We start from the raw sequence: 18,131 nt of genomic DNA, 5'->3' as shown, positions 1-18,131 counted from the left end.
GATATTTCTGTGACTCCACCACAGTCAATGTCAAGCTGAGTGCGACAGTATATCACACCATAATCACAAACAGTTTGTGTGTAACGAACGTCGTCGGGAGAAGGAGAAGACCAAGGTGCAGCGTGGTAAGTATTTATAATACTTTTAATAAATACGAATACTTGAACAAAAAACAACAAAACGACAAACGAACAGTTCTGCAAGATGCAATACACAAAACAGAAAACAACCACCCACCATGGTTCTCAATCAGAGACAACGATTGACAGCTGCCTCTGATTGGGAACCATACCAGGCCAAACACATAGAAATACAACACACAGAACAAAACAGAGAATGCCCACCCCAACTCACGCCCTGACCAACCAAAATAGAGACATAAAAAGGATCTCTAAGGTCAGGGCGTGACATTGTGTCCCATTCACTTCAGCAAGCCACAAAACTGGGAGCAAACGTGGAGCAAAGACCATCAGTGAATATACACGTACTGTCTGGACATTTGTTTTTTTCATGATGCTTTGAAGTGAGAAGGCTGAGACTGGATGAAGAATATGTTCTGAACACTTAACATGGCATCCATTAATAAAGAATAATACCCAGTTCATACAGGCAGTGCTGTTCTCAGTCTGCCACCACTCTGAAGGAGTGTTGAGCTGTTCTCAGCCTGCCACCACTCTGTAGGAGTGTTGAGCTGTTCTCAGCCTGCCACATCTGTAGGAGTGTTGAGCGAGCCTGTAGATCTATAGGTTGGCCTGCACGCACCGCTGTAAGGAGTGGTTGAACTGTTTCCAGCCTGCCCACTCTGAAGGAGTGTTGATCTGTTCTCAGCCTGGCACCATCTGTAGGAGTGTTGAGCTGTTCTCAGCCTGCACCACTCTGTAGGAGTGTTGAGCTGTTCTCAGCCTGCACCACTCTGAAGGAGTGTTGAGCTGTTCTCAGTCTGCCACCACTCTGAGGAGTGTTGAAGCTGTTCTCAGCCTGCCACCACTCTGAAGGAGTGTTGATCTGTTCTCAGCCTGCCACCACTCTGAGGAGTGTTGATCTGTTCTCAGCCTGCCACCACTCTGTAGGAGTGTTGAGCTGTTCTCAGCCTGCCACCCTCTGTAGGAGTGTTGATCTGTTCTCAGCTGCCACCCTCTGAAGGAGTGTTGAACTGTTCTCAGCTGCCACCACTCTGTAGGAGTGTTGAGCTGTTCTCAGCCTGCCACACTCTGAAGGAGTGTTGAGCTGTTCTCAGTCTGCCACCACTCTGAAGGAAGTGTGTTGATCTGTTTCAGCCTGCACACTCGTAGGAGTGTTGAGCTGTTCTCAGTACTGCCACCTACTCTGAAGGAGTGTTGGAACTGTTCTCGAGCCTGCCAACTCTGTAGGTAGTGTTTGAGCTGTTCTTCTAGTCTGCCACCACTCTGTAGGAGTTGTTGAGCTGTTCTCAGTCTGCCACCATCTGAGGAGTGTTGATTGTTCTCAGCCTGCACACTCTGAAGGAGTGGTTGAGCTGTTCCTCAGTCTGCACACTCTAAGGAGTGTTTGATCTGTTTCAGACCTGCCACCACTCTGAAGGAGTGTTGACTTGTTTTTCAGCTGCTGCACCACTTCTGAAGGAGTGTTGATCTGTTCTCAGCCTGCACAGATCTGAAGGAGTTGTTGAGCTGGTCTCATCTGCCACCACTCTGAAGGAGTGTTGAGCCAAGGCTTTTCTGCCCACTTCTCAGAATCTGTGTGGGTGGAGGTATGTGGGTGTGGTGTGTGTGTGTGTGTGTGTGTGTGTTGGTGTGTGTGTGTGTGTGTGTGTGTGTGTGTGTGTGTGTGTGTGTGCGCGCTCACGTGTATCAAGGTCTCCCTCGACCTAAAAATCTTCTTCCTCAGGGGATGTACCTGGGGCTCGGACAACTCCGGTCAGCATCACCTCAACGTGACCTCTCTCTTACAGATCGGTCTGTACTCAATCAACTCCCAAAGGAGCTCCTACGGCAACTACTACTATTTGATTCTTCAGACAAATAATGATATACAACTCATACATGGTTGAATACTACTGTAGTCATGGCCTGAGGGAGATCATTTGCCTTTAATTAGCTTTGCGTTTGACTCAATCAGAAAAAACACAAGGTGAAGTCGCGTTGTCTATGCCGCAGGGAGTTAGGCTGCATTTACAATCAATTACAGCACAATACAAGTGATGTATCGTAAACAGGCAGGGAATAAACATTTGAGAAAATGCACAAAGACCTATGCTGCTAGTAACAGGATATCAGGAGCACTTTCTGCATTGCGGCATGTCTGACAGAAATAAATGGGCACCCCTGGACCGTCTCAAACCAAGGCTCCACAGGTGAGCACAAGCATGGCTAAATATTCCTATCGCACGTTGTGTCTAGCACCTTGATGCTGAGCAAAGAGGAGATTCTCAAAAGAATTGAAAGGGATCAACGAAATCCGGTGATCATGAGCAAAACACTGAGTGACGGCATGCCCAGTATACAACCCAAAGTCACAATCGAGACACGCTAACGACATCATTCATTTAAAGCTTGTTGACGGGCAAGTTCACAGGGTTCACTTTTGATAGCAGTTCAGTTACTCACAGCTTGTGTGACATAGCTAACTCAGCACGTCAAGCAACAACGCCACGATGGAGTGATGTTTCGCAGAACCAAATGGCTGTCATGGGCCTTGCCTAGAGCGGCTGGGGCAAAAGAGATTGCTTTCACTGAGCACTATTGACAGCAATTAAGCGATGGGCTGTGAATTGCTAGTCTCTCCAATGACTTGGCTGTGTTAGTAATGAAATAGGAACAAGTCAATGAAGCACTAAACATTTACTTCATAGCGAGGGAGATGCAGACACTTCTCTAGACACTAATGTATGTTATTGTTGAATTGTTACTGTTGAACCGTTTGAAAATAAGTCGCTGGACATAACTACACGATSATCCAGAGTTCCGAGCTGAAACCCATCAACAAATCCAACTGAAAGCCACAATATAGAAGGCCATTATATCACTCAGTACTCCTCTTATCTCCGCTCTAAAAAGCTAACCACGACCGTGGGCAGAAAGTATTATCTTAAGACAGGACAAGCACATGTTCCATCAATGAAGCATGAGCAAATGTACAGTGATGGTGTTCCTGTCTGGCAGCTAAAAGCCTTTTTTTCCCGAGAGCGGCTCACCTCAGACCGACCTCTCAGAAGAGCTTATCCTCTGAATAGAGACGTGTAGTATTTCCACGTGGTTGTCCACATCATAGCATACATTCAAACTGTGCTCAGACTCCAGTTCCATTGTGAAGGACCAGTGAGTGACGTAGAGTCTATAGCTTTAAAACTAACAACCCCCCTGCCTGCCCTCTGCTCTCAGAGGAAACCAGTTCTCTCACTCAGGAAGCCAGTGTAGTGGCTCCAACAGAACAGACAGGGGCCTTTGGACAGTGTGGCACCTCCTATCCTGACCAACTCGCTCACTCGTGCCTTCCTGTACGGCTGAGGGGGTGGAGGGATAGGGGAGAGAGGAGCTCCTCAGGGCAGCAGGAAGGGACAATTTGGCAAGAGATATAATTCTCTAACCTGCTAATGACAAGCTCTACTCCTTTAGTCTTAAACCAACATGGGTGACACTGACAGACATACAAACATCAATATTGCTCTTCCAAAACAAATCCCCACGGAATACTTGTGACCTGAGCACAAGGATCCATCTGTCATAGATATGGGGAGAAAAATCTACCCAGCGGTAAACTATTATTCCTACACTAATTATTCAAGGGAAGAATGGCTCTAGATGACCGCTTAAATGATGATATTAACGCCAGCGGTCTAACCACAATTGTAAAACGTTTCATGGAGATCAGTGAGCCCACACACAACAGGAAGTGCACCGATTCTCTATAGCACTGCACTTCCCCCTAGTGGTCAAAATGTCTAAATGCTACTGCCTCACATTGGAACTTCAAACAGATGTTTCAAGAAGAGAAATACCATCCCAATTAATATATAAAAAAAGGCTATTTCTTGTGGCATATATAACCTGCTTTGCGCTTTCATGTCCTCCTCACGTGATGTAAACACGTTGTATTAACACAACTTAAATCCACTGCCTCAGTGACACACCTCAAAGAATGTTAACAGCATTAAATCAACAGGCCTGCACGCTTATTTTGCAGATATCAAAGAAAATCCAAGAACTCCCACAAAGCCTCATTATTTCCAGTGTGGGTATCATCAGTCCACTGATACAGATAGTTACCAGATAGTTACAGGCCACAGGAGGTTGGTGGCACCATAATTGGGGATGACAGGCTCGTGGTAATGGCTGTAGTGGAATAAGTGGAATGGTACCATGTGTTTGATGCCATTCCATTCGCTCCGTTCCGGCCATTATTATGAGCTGTCCTCCCCTCAGCAGCCTCCTTTGCTACAGCCACTATCTGAGGTGAGTCATACTGGATGGTGTATTGAAAGCTGAATCCACAAAGGTAAGGCGTAATGCTGAGGTGCTTACCTCCCACAGAGACTTGAACTCCCTCTGGTCGATGCGGAGGAGTTCACTGAATTCCCGGGTGACAATGGTGGCGTGCCGTGGGGTGTTATCCAGGATCGACTCCCCAAATGCTGTTCCAATACCCAGAGTGCAGATTGTGACAGCATCCTACAAGAGACACTGAAAATGATCTCTGCTTGGATGGTTCCTCGTCATTTTCAAAAGAGGAAGAGACAGGGAGGAGGTAGGGGGACTATGCTAATCAAATGTTTTGAATCACCTTAAACATGGGCCTTGCCTTAAACATGGGCCTTGCCTTAAACATGGGCCTTGCCTTAAAAATTGGACTCAAAATGCTGGCTTTGGCAGTGATCAGATCACTCCCATAGGTGGGACGCAATCTAGCAGATCTGAACACTTGCATTAGACAGAGGGTTTCTAAAATCACTCCAATCAACAGAGGGCCGCCAGGCAGACTAGAGCACATGGGGCGCTGGTAATTATAGGAAAAGACTCCTGGTGTCCCCAAGGTTACCAATCTCAGAAGACACAAATCACTGTGAAGTAGAGTGCCCTTTCTAGTTGGCTCTTCAGATGAGCTCCAGGGTTAATGTGCATCTTGATCTCCTCATGCACATGTTACAGTGCAGTTCATCCTTTATGACGTGAGAGGAGACCAACTAACTAATAGAATCGAAGGTGTTGAAAAGATTTTCTCCCATGTCAGGCAATTAGGGTTGCAAAATTCTGGGAACTTTCATTAAATTCCCTGGTTTCCCAGAAATCCAGTTTGGAGGATTCCGTATTTCCTGTTTTTTAACTTCTGATTCCGGGAATCCTCCAACCGGGAATTCGGGAAAACCTGAGAATTTATTGAAAGTTCAAGGAATTTTGCAACACTACAGGCAAACCATAAGGAATATTAATTATTTATTTATTGTAGGAAAGTGGACACACCTCTGATATATCTCATTTGGTATTTAATGATTGTATGAATAAATATTAACTGTAGCTATAGTACAATTTATTTTGGAACCAAGGAATGGATTGAATACAATACAGGGTAGTGATTTATATTACACAGAAAAGTAATTCACAGTAAGGGAGGTCATTTCGATCTGCCGTTTCATTTTGCAATCTTGTTCATTTGCTATTTTTCATGCAATCTACTGTTTATAGCATCTACTCAATAAAGTATATCGCTTTTCATTAAAGGCAGTGTTTCCCCTATATTAACTTAGAAGCAGCATGCTAGCTGTTCCTGTAGAATTCCAGTCAATGGCTTGCGAAACTACCTTCATCTTCCTTCAAACTGCACTGACTCTGGGTAAGTCAAAATCTCCCACTGTCCCTTTAAGATCAGAGTGAAGATCACAACTTATATTTGTAGCAAACAGAGCGACCAGTGGCACGAATGAGAGACACGAGTGCTGTTGCGCACATCAGTTATATTTACGATGGTGTCAACATAATTACAGTTTCATGCATTTTGGAGTAGAATATCTTTTTAAAAAGTGACCAGAAGTGACCCGGTGGTCACCCCCTCGGCAAAGAGCAATAGAGCCCCATATTGGAAGTGTCATAATACCCATAAAACATACAGGTCAAACAAGGAAATAAGGGCTGTGTTTCGTGTAGGCTTACCCTGGCGTAAAGTTTTGATAACCATGTAAATCTCTCTCAGAAAAGTTGACTTTTATCAATATATTTGGCTCTATTTACTCTCCGATTCGAAAATGCTAATTAGCATCAATGTAGACATCATACAAAACTACAAATCCCTGCAAGCTCCTGCACGTCATCGCTAGCTAACCCCTTTGCTACACGGTATTGTGTCAATTTAAAACTTGCACAAGACAGTTCACAAATAAATGTAGCCAATTTATTTGCAACTACATTTAGCTAACATTAGATAGTTCATCCAAAATTCGTGCCTTTGCCTTGATTCGGCAGTCTCAACCAGATCATCATGACATTTGTAGTTCTTTATGATAGCTACATTAGCAGCCAATTAGCATTTCATTTTGGGAGGGAAATGGGAAAAATGTATGGTGGGAAAACGATTGGAACAATTTCCCTGTTTGACACCTAGGGTGTTATGACTCATACCGTGCTACTCTATCAACACCTCCTCCCAACAGTCTGACGAGGATATCCTCAAAGCTCTAAAGCAGTAATATGTAACTTTTTGGGCGACCCGACCAAATGCACATAAAAATGTGAGCTCTASATCTGTCATTCTCATTGAAAGAAAGTCTAAGATGCGGTAGATCTGTTCTATGTGCACTATTTCTATGGGTCCCGTTCATAAGTTTTGTTTTTGCGTCTTTTATTTTTGGTTTTGTACACCAGCTTCAAACAGCTGAAAATATAAGATTTGGGGTTATGTAAAATCTATTGTATTTCACAGCGGTTTAGATACAATGATTATCTACGCTACACATGCTTGTTTTGTCAAATAAACAGAAATGAGGTGAACTATTCAATTTTTTTGCAAGGAAATGGCAAAGCAATTTCTGCGTAGTGCATCTTTAATATTATTCCTAACCACCTGTGGTTTCAAGTCTAGAATATAAACAACAAGAACCTAGTTCCAGTCTCCACCATACCCCAATCCAGAAGGTGGCGGTAATGCACCATCTGGTTTGCACTCCCCCATAACCCCCTCCCAATATACCTGATGATTTGCTGTCTCTGACACTTTGACATCAAGTGAGCCAGAGATGACAGCATACCAGCTGGTACCAATATCTCCTTGACGGTATACTGTAAAGGAAAATACATGAGGTGAGAACATATTCTCATATTCTAGAGCCTTGTTTTAACATACAGGTCTTTTGAACATGAAGCCAAAACTTACATGTGATACCCTTCTCTAGACATTCGTAGAATCCACACAGGCATATCTGCTGTAGAAGACTAGGGTGGAACCGCTCAAAGGCCTTCACACATTTCAGCCTGGCCAGGATGATGTCCACATCTTCCCCAGAGCGTTCAGCAGGTCTAGATGGAGAGGACATATCCTATTGGTCAGTCATTCAGCACAACTTTAGAGAATTAGGAAAATAATTGTGTGTGACAATTCTCCCTGGAGAGCACCCGTCAGACATCGATTAGAGCCAAAAACTGATTGAAAATGTTTGCAAAATGGCTGTTATGTTAAGTTTTCAAACTTAATTCTATCGCTTAACATGTCAAACAGTTTTATACAAAAGTTGTTAACATTGTTTTTTCGAATTTAAACTTTAAAGTTACATAAAATCGACGACTTGTAGCTTACTCACCACAGCGGATTGTTTGTGTACTGATTTGGAGAGCACATGCCGACCCAGACCGCAGAGTTATCCAGCAAGAATGTCAGTGGCATTCAAACCTTTTCAGCGGGGACCCCATTTTTTCCGACATAATTTCTGGGGATCCTATTTTTCCCCCCCAGAATTTCGGAGGACCCTATTTTTCCCCCCCAGAATTTCTTGCGATCCCACTCCAAATTTAACAACCTTAAAATCGGTAAATTTAGATTTTTACATCAACAAATAACCTCATTGCATTTTCAAGAAACCAATAAATACATTTACTCAATAAAATTGTATCTTACAAATGATCTTTCTCAAAAACGTTTGTATATTGTCCCATACAATAATCTGTAGTCTTAATATTTTGTTCCTTAAAATAATTTGTTTACATTTTGGCGACCCCACTAGGGGTTGCGACCCCGACTCTGAATACCACTTTCCAGTGTTAGGGGTTGGGCATTTAACCTGTTCAGGATGCTTATTTCAGGAGAGCTTGGGCTGGAGTGACATGTGGTCCCAGGGCTCTCAGCCTCAGTGGTGTAAGAAATTATTGACTGTCAAAATTATAGGCGCTCTGCCTTAGAAGCCAGTAAATTATGTGTTCTTTTTAAATTCTCTGTCTATTTGTCAGTGTTTGTCAACATCTTATAAATATTCATGGTTCCAGCTCACCTTCTGCCCTTGTAAATAAATACCACAATTTTTCACCTGATTCTTCGCACCCCCTCACAAGACCGTGTTGGATCCACTATCTTGCTTTCACATTACTCTGTGGAATTACTTGCCACAGGTAATGTATATATATAAAATAGAACATATTTCACTGACCTATAGCCTGGGGGTAAAGTGCGCAACTCCCTAGCGGTGAGATAACTTCCCAATATTGATAAAGTGTAACAACATGACTGGATGCAGAAGATACTTCCTAAATGTGAGGGATACAGCTGCATATTCAGCTATTCCTATTTCCTGTCGTTCCCTTCCTACACACCGGCAATATTTTAAACCCCAAATTGCATCATGTGAGTTAAACATTTTCCTCATGACATTTTATAGCTGCTTGTCTGCACCTTACTAGCCGACTATGGGATCATACGTATTTGAGAGACTACCAACTGTCTTGGTAGTTGGTATATTGATACCTGTTGTGTTTAATGCAAGACAGAGTATAACAATGCACATATGAAATTCTATATTTGGCCATTCACATTGTATTTGCACTTACATTTGGTGGGGAAAGTGACACAACCAACCAAAGTCAAATCAAAAGTCTTTACTGTAAATGTCAAATGTCTACATCATATGGTGAGTCATGTTTGCCGGCAGGTGATAATGAGCCACACCAAAAGCAACTCATTTAAGCTGCACTACCTAAAGTGCCTAGTACTCGCTAGAGTGACAAAGGGACATGTATTGTGTAAACACATCTGGCACATGATGGCCGTGTGGCTAATGCACTTTGAACCTGCTCTCAGAATGGTTGTGTATCTGTGTATCTCTCTCTCTCTCTCTCTCTCTCTCTCTCTCTCTCTCTCTCTCTCTCTCTCTCTCTCTCTCTCTCTCTCTCTCTCTCTCATGGAGGTGATGGGTGCAGATGGCGAGACTGTAGAGAAGGAGGTTTTCTGGAGCGTTGGGGCTCTTTTCTTGCTCTCTCCTGCAGCCTATCCACAGCTCAGTATTTAGAGCAGAGGGCCGGAGAACCCCAAGAATAAACCATGTCAGCCCGCGCATCATCTCCTCCCTGTGTTACAAGTCATTTTCCAGACAGGTAACGTTGCGTCATGCTACTCTGGGGCAAAGCTAGAATGGCACGTTTAAAGCTCTAGACTGGAGCAATCAACAGTGAAACAACCACAACCTCCACCTGTATCACCTAATAGATGTCTTTGGTGATTCAACACATGCCCTTTCTATTTGAAATGCTGTTCGGAAGCACATATAATCCAAGGAGTATTCACTTACGTTTACAATTCTCACTGGAAATAAGAATCAAATAAGTCAATGTACAGTATTTCTGACCTAAGGATATATTCTGCATGAAGAGTAGTGCAGTAGAAGTAGGAATACTCTCCAGACGCAGAGGAATGGCCAGAGGTGTGCGCTGCTACCATTTTCGGAGAGATCATAGACCCGGTGAAAGGAAGACTTGCATCAGCAGCTCTTTTTATTGGTCTATTCCCTTATCCCTCCTGCTCTTCAAATGCATCGTTGAATTTGACGCCTTTTTTGTGATCCTTTTCACGCAATAGKTTACTTGAGTGGAACGTTAAAAATAATACTTTTTGTAAATGAAAAAAATTGATGGTTGGGAGACGGGGGATTATATTCTGAAAACAAAATATTTATAGGATCATTTTTAGCCTACGAGTCACAACTGTACAGTTGGCAAGTTTCCAAAAACAATACAGACATGGGAGCTTTTGCCAGACTTCAGCTCTCCAGACCAGTTTACACTTTACACAAAAAATACCTACTACAATACAAAAACAATAGACTGTGGGACAACATGTGAAGCAAGTAAGGTTCAAAGTCATTAATGAGGAAATCTGTGATTTCCAATGTCCAATGTTGGACTTTTAAATGAATGATATACATCCATTGATTCTTGAAGSATATAACTTATAAATGAGCTTACATACCCCGTACATACCCCATTAGAACCCAAAATATGAGCTTGTTTTATTTCATTGTTTGTAAGCAATGTAATTGTAAACAAACATTGTATAGCATCAAAACATGGTTCTATAAGGGCACAAGGCRAGACCCATATGCAGACACAGAAGGCAGATGGTTGAGCTCCGATATTTATTATAACACAAGGGGTAGGCAAAAAGGCAGGTCGGATACAGGCGAGAGTTCATAAACCAGATCAGAGTCCTAACAGTACAAGACGTTAAACAGTCTCGAGGTCAGGACAGGCAGGGGTTCAGTAACCAGGTTCGAGTCCAAACAGTACAAGGCGTTAGGCAGGCTCGAGGTCAGGGCAGGAAGAATTGTCAGGCAGGCGGGGTCGGTGTCAGGACAGGCAAGGGTCAAAACCAGGAATACTAGGAAAAACAGAGATTGGGAAAAATAGAAGCKAGGAGATAAACTCTGGTTGACTTGGAAAACAAGACGAACTGGCACAGAGAGACAGAAAACATAGGTATTTACACCGGGGATGATGAGCGACACCTGGGGGGTGGAGACAAGCACAAGGACAGGTGAAACAGATCAGGGCGTGACAGGTTCAAACTACAATTTGGATGATGGATGGTCAGTCCTTCAATCCGAAGCTCTGTATATGCATTTGAGAGTGTTTACATGTCTACATMCCCATCCCTCAGCTGTTTACCAAAACAGTGGTGGGTGGCTGCTTTTTTGTTGTTTGCATTGCAGATTGCCCCTTTTAAAGACAGGCTTTGCAATAGCTCAGTGTTTACAACCTTGCCTGGGACCTAAAACAGTGGCAGCCTGACAGCCAAGGTTTGATGGAAATCGGTTACAGTGGTGCCGTGACTCGTATCTCCAGAGAGCTGATATTAGTTAGCTGCCGGGGTTGCTGCGGAGAGGAGGAGGTGGTCAAAGGAGCTTGAATGTAGGGGTGAATGTAACAGGTAATGTGCTGGGTTGTCACCTTAGTGATGATGAATAAAACAAGCCAGCTATTTCCTYCGGAAAGGAAGCTACTGTGGCTTGGAATAATTATGTTCAGACTTTGTGGATACAAAGCCATTATGACTATGGTGGTTCGATTGCAGTAGATTATACAAACACAGTAAATGCAMGGCCACCAGAGAGATGCTACTGAGTTGATGGGATGACAAAGCAAAGCAGGCAAGCAATAAAAAACACAATAGCTGTGAAGGCCAGTCACCACGGTGACAGCACTGCAGCAAAATGAGTGGGAGGATATAGAGGGAAACAGTTAAATGCTTTTATTTCCACTGTAAGGAGGAACCTGCAGGCAGCCCATGGCAGGTCATGAATAGTCAATATTGGAATGACACACTGGTCCGCTGTGGATAACGGGACAATAAAAGTGCAAATTTCACATTCATGTAGGCTAATGTCTGCTTTACATTTGGCAACCTGAGAGAGATTCCTGTGTTTTGTGGTTTTGCAAAAATATGTAATTAACATCACACTGATTCACTCAAATCACTCTGGCTTCCAACCATCTCTCTGATTGATTTGGAGAACTTCTTGCACTCTGTGCTCAGACATTCAGATGAAAAGGAACCATAGGAGCCCTAAGGTAGCTGGCTGCAGGCTCTGCCACTCTCATTCCACTGCAACACACACTGACCACCACAACACCAAAAAAGCAACCCAAGCCCAATGGGCTCTTTGGATTGGCAGGAGGGGACRGTTCCACATCCTGCAGATGTATCCCATATACAATATCCGATGTCCAGACGGTGTGTGTGCTATACCCAGGGAATCAAGTGGCAGCAGCTGYTGAAGACAGATGTGCCAAACAGCAGGATTTAAATGGCCAGGGGAATTCAGTGCTAAAGGGTATTAGTATGCCATGCAGGCAGGCAGACGTATAGTGTGATATTTGGAGGATCGTACAGGAAGGGTCCGATGAAGTCAAGTAACAGGAAGCTAGAACAGACAGGGAATAACATTTGCTTATGTCTGCTCTACAGTATACTTTGGCTGCTATAAYGACTGTAGAATGCATTTTTATTCACATTGCACAGCATTTTCTCTCCTGAAAACAGTATGCTAAGCTCATGTATGCACCGTTGGAGCTGTGCCTGTGACTATGGAGAAGAGAAAAATAGAATTCATAAACATTCATTATTACAATGTTAAGTTGTTTCTTGTCCTTCCCTTAACCGTTGCCTTGGAAATGTGAAAGTAATGGCTATGTTGTTATCTTGCCTCATTAGATGTGGCAGTATTTTTTTTTAAATCCTCTATGTGTTTGTTAGCTAGACTGTAATTTGTCTTTGAAAGTTCCATCTGATTACAGTTTTTAGTCCAAAATGTCCTCACTGAACTGGGAATAAAAACTATGTGTGGTATTATATTAATTAACGAGAGCACTTACACAGTATAGATTATTTTTAAAGTTATTATTTTGACATGACATTATCACTGTCAYCATCATCATTGCCATCATCATACTACTGATATGATTTAGGAGCATTTCTGATCTATCTCACCCATGGAGGAGGTCAGAGACCTGGCAGTGTGGTGCCAGGACAACAACCTCTCCCTCAACGTGAGCAAGACAAAGGACACGCCCCCRTTCACATTGACGGCGCTGTAGTGCAGYGGGTAAAGAGTTTCAAGTTCCTTGGTGTCCACATCACCAACAAACTATCATGGTCCAAACACACCAAGACAGTCGTGAAGAGGGCATGACACCTTTTCCCCCTCAGGATATTGAAAAGATTTGGCATGGGTCCCCAGATCCTCAAAAAGGTATAAAGCTGCACCATTGAGACATCCTGACCATCACCGCCTGGCATGGCAACTGCTCGGCATTCAACCGTAAGGCGCTACAGAGGGTAGTGCGTACAGCCCAGTACATCACTGCCATCCAGGACCTATATACTAGGCGGTGTCAGAGGAAGGATAAAAAAATTGTCAAAGACTCCAGTCACCCAAGTCATAGACTGTTCTCTCTGCTACTGCATGGCAAGCAGTACTGGAGCACCAAGTCTAGGTACAAAAGGCTCCTTAAAAGCTTCTAACCCCAAGCCATAAGTCTGCTGAATAATTAATCAAATGGCCACCCGGACTATTTGTATTGACACCCGCCCCCCCACACACACCTTACCCCTACATGTACAAATGACCTAGACTAACTTGTACCCCCGCACATTAACTCGGTACCGGTACCCCCTGTATAGCCTTGTTATTGTTCTTTATTGTGTTACTTTTTTTTATTTTATTTTATTTTTTACTTACGTTTATTTAGTCAATATTTTCTTGTCTCTATTTTTTTTAAACTGAATTGTTGGTTAATAAAGAGTGTCACGCCCTGGCCGTAGAGAGGTTTTTATTCTCTAATTTGGTTAGGCCAGGGTGTGACTAGGGTGGGCATTCTAGTTTCTTTATTTCTATGTTTTCTATTTCTTTGTGTTTGGCCGGGTGTGGTTCTCAATCAGAGGCAGCTGTCTATCGTTGTCTCTGATTGAGAACCATACTTAGGTAGCCCTTTTTTCCACCTGTCTTTGTGGGAAGTTGACTTTTGTTTAGGGCACATAGCATGTAGCTTCACGGTTAGTGTTTGTAGTGTTTGTAGTGTTTGTAGTGTTTGTAGTGTTTGTAGTGTTTGTAGTGTTTGTAGTGTTTGTAGTGTTTGTAGTGTTTGTTTGTTCGGCGTCATTTTTATCAATAAAGAGAAAATGTACGCTAACCATGCTGCACCTTGGTCCTCTTCTGTCAACATCCGTGACAGAACCTCCCACCAACAAAGGACCAAGCAGCGTGGCCAGGAGAGGCAGCCCTTTGGGGGGTGGCACAAGGGACGGTCGGCGGAGCCGAGGATGGAACCAGAGCCAGTCGGGGTGAACTTGGAGGGGAGTGAAGGTAGTGAAGCAGAGACAGTGAAGGAGTTGATGGGGAGATTGGAGGAGAGAGCTGCTGTGTTGGTGCATGAGGCACGACATTAGCCCTACGGAGCGTGTCCTCGGGTTGATGTCACCTGAGTCAGCTCTCCATACTCGTCCTGAGGTGCGTGCTAGCCGTCTGGTGAAGACTGTGCCAGCCCCACGCACTAAGCCTCCTGTGCGCTTCCCCAGCCCTGCACGTCTTGTGCCAGCTTGGCGCTCCAGACCTCCAGTGCGCCTCYACAGCCCGGGGGGTCCTGCGCCGGCTCTACGCACGGTTTCCCCAGTTTGCCAGGAGAACCCAGTGCGGCCTGTTCCAGCTCCCCGCACGTGCCGGGCTAAAGTGGGCATGCAGCCAAGAGGAGCGGTGCAAGTACTAAGCACCAGAGCTCCAGTGCTCCCCTACAGCCCGGTTCGACCTGTGCCTGCGCTATGGAGGTGCCGGGCTAGAGTGGGCATTCAGCCTGGAAGAGTGGTGCCAAGGCTATGCACCAGATCTCCAGTGCTCCCCCACAGCCCAGTCTATCCTGTGCCTCCTCCACGGACCAGGCCTCCAGTAGGTCTCCCCAGCCTGGTTCATCCTGTGCCTCCTCCACGGACCAGGCCTCCAGTAGGTCTCCCCAGCCTGGTGAGTCCGGTGCCTGCTCCACGGGCCAGTCCGGAGTCTCCAGCGACGGTCCCCAGTCCGGAGTCTCCAGCGACGGTCCCCAGTCCGGAGCCTCCAGCGACGGATCCCCAATCCGGAGCCTCCAGCGCGCGGCCACCAGTCCGGAGCCTCCAGCGGCGACGGCCACCAGTCCGGAGCCTCCAGCGGCGACGGCCACAGTCCGGACCTCCAGCGGCGACGGCACCAGTCCGGAGCCTCCAGCGGCGACGGCCACCAGTCCGGAGCCTACAGCGGCGAGGGCTGCCGAGGGTCCCCAGTCCGGGGCCCGCTACGAGGGTCCCCAGTCGGGGTCGCGGCGAGGGTCCCCGCATCAGAGGCGCCACCAAAGTGGGGGGAGCCAGAGGCGGAGGGGGTCTACGTCCGCACCAGAGCCGCCGCCGTAAAGGAAGCCCACCCGGACCCTCCCCTTTAGAGTCAGGTTTTGCGGCCGGAGTCTCCACCTTTGGGGGTACTGGCACGCCTGCCACCCCCGCCTAGAGGTTTTTATCTCTATTTTGGGTTAGGGCCAGGGTGTGACTAGGGTGGGCATTCTAGTTTCTTTATTTCTATGTTTTCTATTTCTTTGTGTTTGGCCGGGTGTGGTTCTCAATCAGAGGCAGCTATCTATCGTTGTCTTTGATTGAGAACCATACTTAGGTAGCCCTTTTTTCCACCTGTCTTTGWGGGAAGTTGACTTTTGTTTAGGGCACATAGCCTGTAGCTTCACGGTTAGTTTTTGTAGTGTTTGTTGTTTTGTTCGGCGTCATTTTTATCAATAAAGAGAAAATGTACGCTAACCACGGTGCACCTTGGTCCTCTTTTTCCAACGGCCGTGACAAAGAGCWTGTAAGTAAGCATTTCACGGTAAGGTCTACTGCTGTTGTCTTTAGCACATGTGACAAATAACATTTGATTTGTTCCCAGCAATTTCATTTTCTCTCAGAAGATGGCAGCATTGACTGTTTCTTCTCGACTGTAAACCTATCATGGTTCATTCTGTCCAGTAACATCATGATATCCTTTATTTTCTAACTTTTGAATACTGTATACTTATCCATCTGGGCACAGACCACAACTCACATACCCACATACAACTGTCAAGTCTGATCTACTGTTGTAGATTCGGTCTATCTGTTGTGTGATGGCGACAAACCACAGTTTGTGTTTCAGAACGGTAATTGCCATCAACTGAAGGGAAAGTTTACTGCCATCATCAAAGTTACTCCTCATCTGAGGTGGAATTTGTGAGTTGGTCAGGGGGATGGGGTCATGTGAGCAGTTTCTGTGCAGGCTTGGGCATGCAGTGCATGGCAGCTGCACCATGCAACCGCATGACATACACCCTGCCAATTAACGCTACGCCACACTGCCTATAGGCTAGAATTAGTGATCACTGTCGCCAAGTTTTTATTTTCAATTAAACAGTCAACCACATTGTTATATAATATGCTTAAGATATAGACTACATCATGTAAAAGGGCTTTATGAAGTTTATAATCTTCCAAGGCTCATCAACAACCCGTGGATAACACAGTGAAAATGTTAACCACGGGAAACTGTTGAGAGCATTTTGTTTAGAATGGAGTATGATTTGCTTAATGTAATTGAACATTAAAGGATCATACAACATATGCTACATATTTCCAGTCAAGAAGCCAAGAGTGGAAATCTGAACGTAGTCTGAAGTTTTACTGATGCAATTTTAGTAATGTAACTTCTGGCAGAGTCTGAAACATTGAGGAAAATAATCAGTAAACACTTCAGAGATTTGATCTGTGAAGAACTCGTAGATTTGTATGACATGACTAAGAAGTTTCCAACAGAAAAAAATAATAATCTGTGCTGCTGGAATGGAAAGTAGTTCGCTCCAGAGGGCCTTTGTCCACATGTGGAGGGTTGAGGCATAAGGTTTTTTTTTGCCAAAAGACTGTACATTAATTATCTGATTTGTGTATCTGAATTAATTTAATTACTTTAGGATCTAGTCACTTGCCATTTTACTGTAACCTCTCAAGTCAATGGACTAATGCAGCTAATAGTACACCTGAGATTTACAACAGAGAGTGAAAGGTGTTCTGAGAGGAAACACAACTAACCTTTGTTTCCGGATTCATGGCTCTATTTCATGAGTTCTCTGGCCGTAAAGGGGAGGCTGCCAGCAAAACCGACAGAAGGATCTACATACAGTTGAAGTCAGAAGTTTACATACACCGTAGCCAAATACATTTCAACTCAGTTTTCACAATTCCTGACATTTAATCCTGGTAAAAAATCCTTGTCTTAGGTCAGTTAGGATCACCACTTTATTTTAAGAATGTGAAATGTCAGAATAATAAACATGATTGCTGCACCCCCCGTCTTCACGGTTGGGATGGTGCTTCCGGCTTGAAGCCTCCCCCTTTTCCTCCATAACATAACGTAGGTCATTAGGCCAACAGTTCTAATTTTTGTCTTCGAGACCAGAGGACATCTTTCAAAAATTTAACAATGCTTTCCCCATTGCCTCAAGTTGCTAAACCGTAATCGTTTCTGGCTCTATTGCTTGGAGCAAGTGGACTTCTTCCTTGCTACGGGCCTTTCAGGTTAGCCGATATAGAACTCGGATTATTATACTTGAATATGCATATTTAAATGTACCTGTTTCCTCCAGCATCTTACAGTGGCTTGCGTTCTGGGATTGATTTGCACTTTTCCCACCAAGAGTACGCTTCATCCTAGGGACAGAACGCATGCTCCTCCTAACTGCGGTATGACAGCTGCGGGTCACATGGTGTTGCACGTTGGCTACTGATGTTTTACAGATGAACTGTGCGTACCTTCAGGCGTTTGGAAATTGCTCCCAAAGATGAACCAGACTTGTCGAGTTCTACAATTTTTTCTGAGGTCGCATACTTTGATTTTCCTATGATGTCAAGCAAGAGGCACTGAGTTTTGAAGGTAGGCCTTGAAATACATCCACAGGTACACTCCAATTGATTCAAATTATGTCAAATAGACTATCATTAGCTTCTAAACCATGACATTTTTCTGGAATTTTCCAAGCTGGTTTAAAGGGCACAGTCAACTTATTGTATGTAAACTTCTGACCCACTGCGACATTGTGATACAGTTGAATTATAAGTGAAATAATCTGTCTTGTAAACAATTGTTGGAAAGATTA

At 44.4% G+C, this 18,131-nt stretch overlaps 1 protein-coding gene across 1 annotated transcript in view; it reads right to left on the bottom strand.

Annotated features, from left to right (window-relative positions):
- The window catches only part of LOC111959839 (rap guanine nucleotide exchange factor 4), a 54,114-nt gene extending 46,634 nt beyond the window's left edge, over positions 1-7,480 (bottom strand). The window contains exons 1-3 of the mRNA XM_070437576.1: positions 7,339-7,480; positions 7,156-7,244; positions 4,500-4,646 (exon numbers count right to left, since the gene is read on the bottom strand). The gene's annotated coding sequence lies outside the window, so the exon portion shown is untranslated. The remainder of the gene's footprint in view (positions 1-4,499; positions 4,647-7,155; positions 7,245-7,338) is intronic.
- Between the last annotated feature and the right edge of the window lie 10,651 nt (positions 7,481-18,131).

The sequence above is a fragment of the Salvelinus sp. IW2-2015 genome, linkage group LG36, assembly GCF_002910315.2.
Source record: "Salvelinus sp. IW2-2015 linkage group LG36, ASM291031v2, whole genome shotgun sequence".
Lineage (NCBI taxonomy): Eukaryota > Metazoa > Chordata > Actinopteri > Salmoniformes > Salmonidae > Salvelinus > Salvelinus sp. IW2-2015.
This window is presented reverse-complemented; position numbering and strand designations above follow the sequence as displayed.